We start from the raw sequence: 6,000 nt of genomic DNA, 5'->3' as shown, positions 1-6,000 counted from the left end.
TGTGGAAAACAGTGTTAATGACAGATTTGAGAAGCACATTTCTTCAATGTTGGCTGCAGGGCATTCCTGTGCAGGTGACAATGGTAATTTTTCAAAACGACAAGGATATTTAAACACATGATTATTTGTTTGCTGTGCTCTATGGCCTCTGCTACAGACCTCATCGAAATGACACTTTGATATCTTAGGGTGTACATATCAAGTCTTCCCAAATGGTCTAGCGGATAGGCATCTACCTTGTAACGCAGGGCGGCCCGGGTTCGATTCTTGTCATGGCAAATGTTTTTTGTAGAAAAATAAAATGAGTCCCAACGTGTGCAACAGAACAGTTTGAAATCTCGTTACATTTGCATCGTCATGAACATGACTTATATCAGGCTAGCTAATTTTTTCTTTGTTCATTTTAAGTGTAGAAACAATATTTCGTTTGTGAACATTTTTTTCTGCCGTTTTGACAACAGGCTCATGACTAAAGAACACACGGCTGTCTGCTGATTGACGCTTGACTGTAGATTTTCGCTTTGTGTCAAAAGAACTCCCTAACGCACACTTTTTCAAAGTAGGTGAATTCATCAGATCTGTTTGAAACATTGCATTTTATCCATGCACGACGACTACTTAGATACTCGCAGCACAGTTGCCTCATATAAATTGCCCGTGAGCGCGGAGCTTGTCTTTGTCACTGTAGCAACTTTGCTCCATCAGCGGGAGAAGGCGGTTCGACGCCCCTGTAAGCACATGTTTCTCTAATTCCTTTGTTTCAGGCAAGCCACTGTGACGTCAGACGCCTTTACGCATACAGCTTTGCGATGCTTAGACAGTAATAACATAATTCATGTTTACATTTCTTTAATTTTCGACGCATTGTCGTTATTCGTGACGCATCAATGACCAATTGATTATATGGCAATGCAATGAAAAAAGCGTGTGGAAAACAGTGTTAATGACAGATTTGAGAAGCACATTTCTTCAATGTTGGCCGCATGGCATTCCTGTGCAGGTGACAATGGTAATTTTTCAAAACCACAAGGATATTTAAACACATGATTATTTGTTTGCTGTGCTCTATGGCCTCTGCTACAGACCTCATCGAAATGACACTTAGATATCTTAGGGTGTACATATCAAGTCTTCCCAAATGGTCTAGCGGATAGGCATCTGCCTTGTCACGCAGGGCGGCCCGGGTTCGATTCCCGTCATGGCAAAGGATTTTTGTAGAAAAATAAAATGAGTCCCAACGTGTGCAACAGAACAGTTCGAAATCTCGTTACATTTGCATCGTCATGAACATGACTTATATCAGGCTAGCTAATTTTTTCTTTGTTCATTTTAAGTGTAGAAACAATATTTCGTTTGTGAACATTTTTTTCTGCCGTTTTGACAACAGGCTCATTACTAAAGAACACACGGCTGTCTGCTGATTGACGCTTGACTGTAGACTTTCGCTTTGTGTCAAAAGAACTTCATAACGCACACTTTTTCAAAGTAGGTGAATTCATCAGATCTGTTTGAAACATTGCATTTTATCCATGCACGACGACTGCTTAGATACTCGCAGCACAGTTGCCCCATATAAATTGCCCATGAGCGCGGAGCTTGTCTTTGTCACTGTAGCAACTTTGCTCCATCAGCGGGAGAATGCGGTTCGACGCCCCTGTAAGCACATGTTTCTCTAATTCCTTTGTTTCAGGCAAGCCACTGTGACGTCAGACGCCTTTACGCATACAGCTTTGCGATGCTTAGACAGTAATAACATAATTCATGTTTACATTTCTTTAATTTTCGACGCATTGTCGTTATTCGTGACGCATCAATGACCAATTGATTATATGGCAATGCAATGAAAAAAGCGTGTGGAAAACAGTGTTAATGACAGATTTGAGAAGCACATTTCTTCAATGTTGGCCGCAGGGCATTCCTGTGCAGGTGACAATGGTAATTTTTCAAAACGACAAGGATATTTAAACACATGATTATTTGTTTGCTGTGCTCTATGGCCTCTGCTACAGACCTCATCAAAATGACACTTAGATATCTTAGGGTGTACATATCAAGTCTTCCCAAATGGTCTAGCGGATAGGAATCTGCCTTGTCACGCAGGACGGCCCGGGTTCGATTCCCGTCATGGCAAAGGATTTTTGTAGAAAAATAAAATGAGTCCCAACGTGTGCAACAGAACAGTTCGAAATCTCGTTACATTTGCATCGTCATGAACATGACTTATATCAGGCTAGCTCATTTTTTCTTTGTTCATTTTAAGTGTAGAAACAATATTTTGTTTGTGAACATTTTTTTCTGCCGTTTTGACAACAGGCTCATGACTAAAGAACACACGGCTGTCTGCTGATTGACGCTTGACTGTAGATTTTCGCTTTGTGTCAAAAGAACTTCCTAACGCACACTTTTTCAAAGTAGGTGAATTCATCAGATCTGTTTGAAACATTGCATTTTATCCATGCACGACGACTGCTTAGATACTCGCAGCACAGTTGCCCCATATAAATTGCCCATGAGCGCGGAGCTTGTCTTTGTCACTGTAGCAACTTTGCTCCATCAGCGGGAGAAGGCGGTTCGACGCCCCTGTAAGCACATGTTTCTCTAATTCCTTTGTTTCAGGCAAGCCACTGTGACGTCAGACGCCTTTACGCATACAGCTTTGCGATGCTTAGACAGTAATAACATAATTCATGTTTACATTTCTTTAATTTTCGACGCATTGTCGTTATTCGTGACGCATCAATGACCAATTGATTATATGGCAATGCAATGAAAAAAGCGTGTGGAAAACAGTGTTAATGACAGATTTGAGAAGCACATTTCTTCAATGTTGGCCGCATGGCATTCCTGTGCAGGTGACAATGGTAATTTTTCAAAACGACAAGGATATTTAAACACATGATTATTTGTTTGCTGTGCTCTATGGCCTCTGCTACAGACCTCATCGAAATGACACTTAGATATCTTAGGGTGTACATATCAAGTCTTCCCAAATGGTCTAGCGGATAGGCATCTATCTTGTAACGCAGGGCGGCCCGGGATCGATTCCCGTCATGGCAAATGTTTTTTGTAGAAAAATAAAATGAGTCCCAACGTGTGCAACAGAACAGTTCGAAATCTCGTTACATTTGCATCGTCATGAACATGACTTATATCAGGCTAGCTCATTTTTTCTTTGTTCATTTTAAGTGTAGAAACAATATTTCGTTTGTGAAAATTTTTTTCTGCCGTTTTGACAACAGGCTCATTACTAAAGAACACACGGCTGTCTGCTGATTGACGCTTGACTGTAGATTTTCGCTTTGTGTCAAAAGAACTCCCTAACGCACACTTTTTCAAAGTAGGTGAATTCATCAGATCTGTTTGAAACATTGCATTTTATCCATGCACGACGACTACTTAGATACTCGCAGCACAGTTGCCTCATATAAATTGCCCATGAGCGCGGAGCTTGTCTTTGTCACTGTAGCAACTTTGCTCCATCAGCGGGACAAGGAGGTTCGACGCCCCTGTAAGCACATGTTTCTCTAATTCCTTTGTTTCAGGCAAGCCACTGTGACGTCAGACGCCTTTACGCATACAGCTTTGCGATGCTTAGACAGTAATAACATAATTCATGTTTACATTTCTTTAATTTTCAACGCATTGTCGTTATTCGTGACGCATCAATGACCAATTGATTATATGGCAATGCAATGAAAAAAGCGTGTGGAAAACAGTGTTAATGACAGATTTGAGAAGCACATTTCTTCAATGTTGGCCGCATGGCATTCCTGTGCAGGTGACAATGGTAATTTTTCAAAACGACAAGGATATTTAAACACATGATTATTTGTTTGCTGTGCTCTATGGCCTCTGCTACAGACCTCATCGAAATGACACTTAGATATCTTAGGGTGTACATATCAAGTCTTCCCAAATGGTCTAGCGGATAGGCATCTGCCTTGTCACGCAGGGAGGCCCGGGTTCGATTCCCGTCATGGCAAAGGATTTTTGTAGAAAAATAAAATGAGTCCCAACGTGTGCAACAGAACAGTTCGAAATCTCGTTACATTTGCATCGTCATGAACATGACTTATATCAGGCTAGCTAATTTTTTCTTTGTTCATTTTAAGTGTAGAAACAAAATTTCGTTTGTGAACATTTTTTTCTGCCGTTTTGACAACAGGCTCATTACTAAAGAACACACGGCTGTCTGCTGATTGACGCTTGACTGTAGATTTTCGCTTTGTGTCAAAAGAACTCCCTAACGCACACTTTTTCAAAGGAGGTGAATTCATCAGATCTGTTTGAAACATTGCATTTTATCCATGCACGACGACTACTTAGATACTCGCAGCACAGTTGCCTCATATAAATTGCCCATGAGCGCGGAGCTTGTCTTTGTCACTGTAGCAACTTTGCTCCATCAGCGGGAGAAGGAGGTTCGACGCCCCTGTAAGCACATGTTTCTCTAATTCCTTTGTTTCAGGCAAGCCACTGTGACGTCAGACGCCTTTACGCATACAGCTTTGCGATGCTTAGACAGTAATAACATAATTCATGTTTACATTTCTTTAATTTTCGACGCATTGTCGTTATTCGTGACGCATCAATGACCAATTGATTATATGGCAATGCAATGAAAAAAGCGTGTGGAAAACAGTGTTAATGACAGATTTGAGAAGCACATTTCTTCAATGTTGGCTGCAGGGCATTCCTGTGCAGGTGACAATGGTAATTTTTCAAAACGACAAGGATATTTAAACACATGATTATTTGTTTGCTGTGCTCTATGGCCTCTGCTACAGACCTCATCGAAATGACACTTTGATATCTTAGGGTGTACATATCAAGTCTTCCCAAATGGTCTAGCGGATAGGCATCTACCTTGTAACGCAGGGCGGCCCGGGTTCGATTCTTGTCATGGCAAATGTTTTTTGTAGAAAAATAAAATGAGTCCCAACGTGTGCAACAGAACAGTTTGAAATCTCGTTACATTTGCATCGTCATGAACATGACTTATATCAGGCTAGCTAATTTTTTCTTTGTTCATTTTAAGTGTAGAAACAATATTTCGTTTGTGAACATTTTTTTCTGCCGTTTTGACAACAGGCTCATGACTAAAGAACACACGGCTGTCTGCTGATTGACGCTTGACTGTAGATTTTCGCTTTGTGTCAAAAGAACTCCCTAACGCACACTTTTTCAAAGTAGGTGAATTCATCAGATCTGTTTGAAACATTGCATTTTATCCATGCACGACGACTACTTAGATACTCGCAGCACAGTTGCCTCATATAAATTGCCCGTGAGCGCGGAGCTTGTCTTTGTCACTGTAGCAACTTTGCTCCATCAGCGGGAGAAGGCGGTTCGACGCCCCTGTAAGCACATGTTTCTCTAATTCCTTTGTTTCAGGCAAGCCACTGTGACGTCAGACGCCTTTACGCATACAGCTTTGCGATGCTTAGACAGTAATAACATAATTCATGTTTACATTTCTTTAATTTTCGACGCATTGTCGTTATTCGTGACGCATCAATGACCAATTGATTATATGGCAATGCAATGAAAAAAGCGTGTGGAAAACAGTGTTAATGACAGATTTGAGAAGCACATTTCTTCAATGTTGGCCGCATGGCATTCCTGTGCAGGTGACAATGGTAATTTTTCAAAACCACAAGGATATTTAAACACATGATTATTTGTTTGCTGTGCTCTATGGCCTCTGCTACAGACCTCATCGAAATGACACTTAGATATCTTAGGGTGTACATATCAAGTCTTCCCAAATGGTCTAGCGGATAGGCATCTGCCTTGTCACGCAGGGCGGCCCGGGTTCGATTCCCGTCATGGCAAAGGATTTTTGTAGAAAAATAAAATGAGTCCCAACGTGTGCAACAGAACAGTTCGAAATCTCGTTACATTTGCATCGTCATGAACATGACTTATATCAGGCTAGCTAATTTTTTCTTTGTTCATTTTAAGTGTAGAAACAATATTTCGTTTGTGAACATTTTTTTC

The sequence above is a fragment of the Argentina silus genome, assembly GCF_951799395.1.
Source record: "Argentina silus genome assembly, chromosome: 18".
NCBI lineage: Eukaryota > Metazoa > Chordata > Actinopteri > Argentiniformes > Argentinidae > Argentina > Argentina silus.
The sequence above is the reverse complement of the archived record's forward strand: the minus strand, read 5'-3'. Positions refer to the sequence as shown.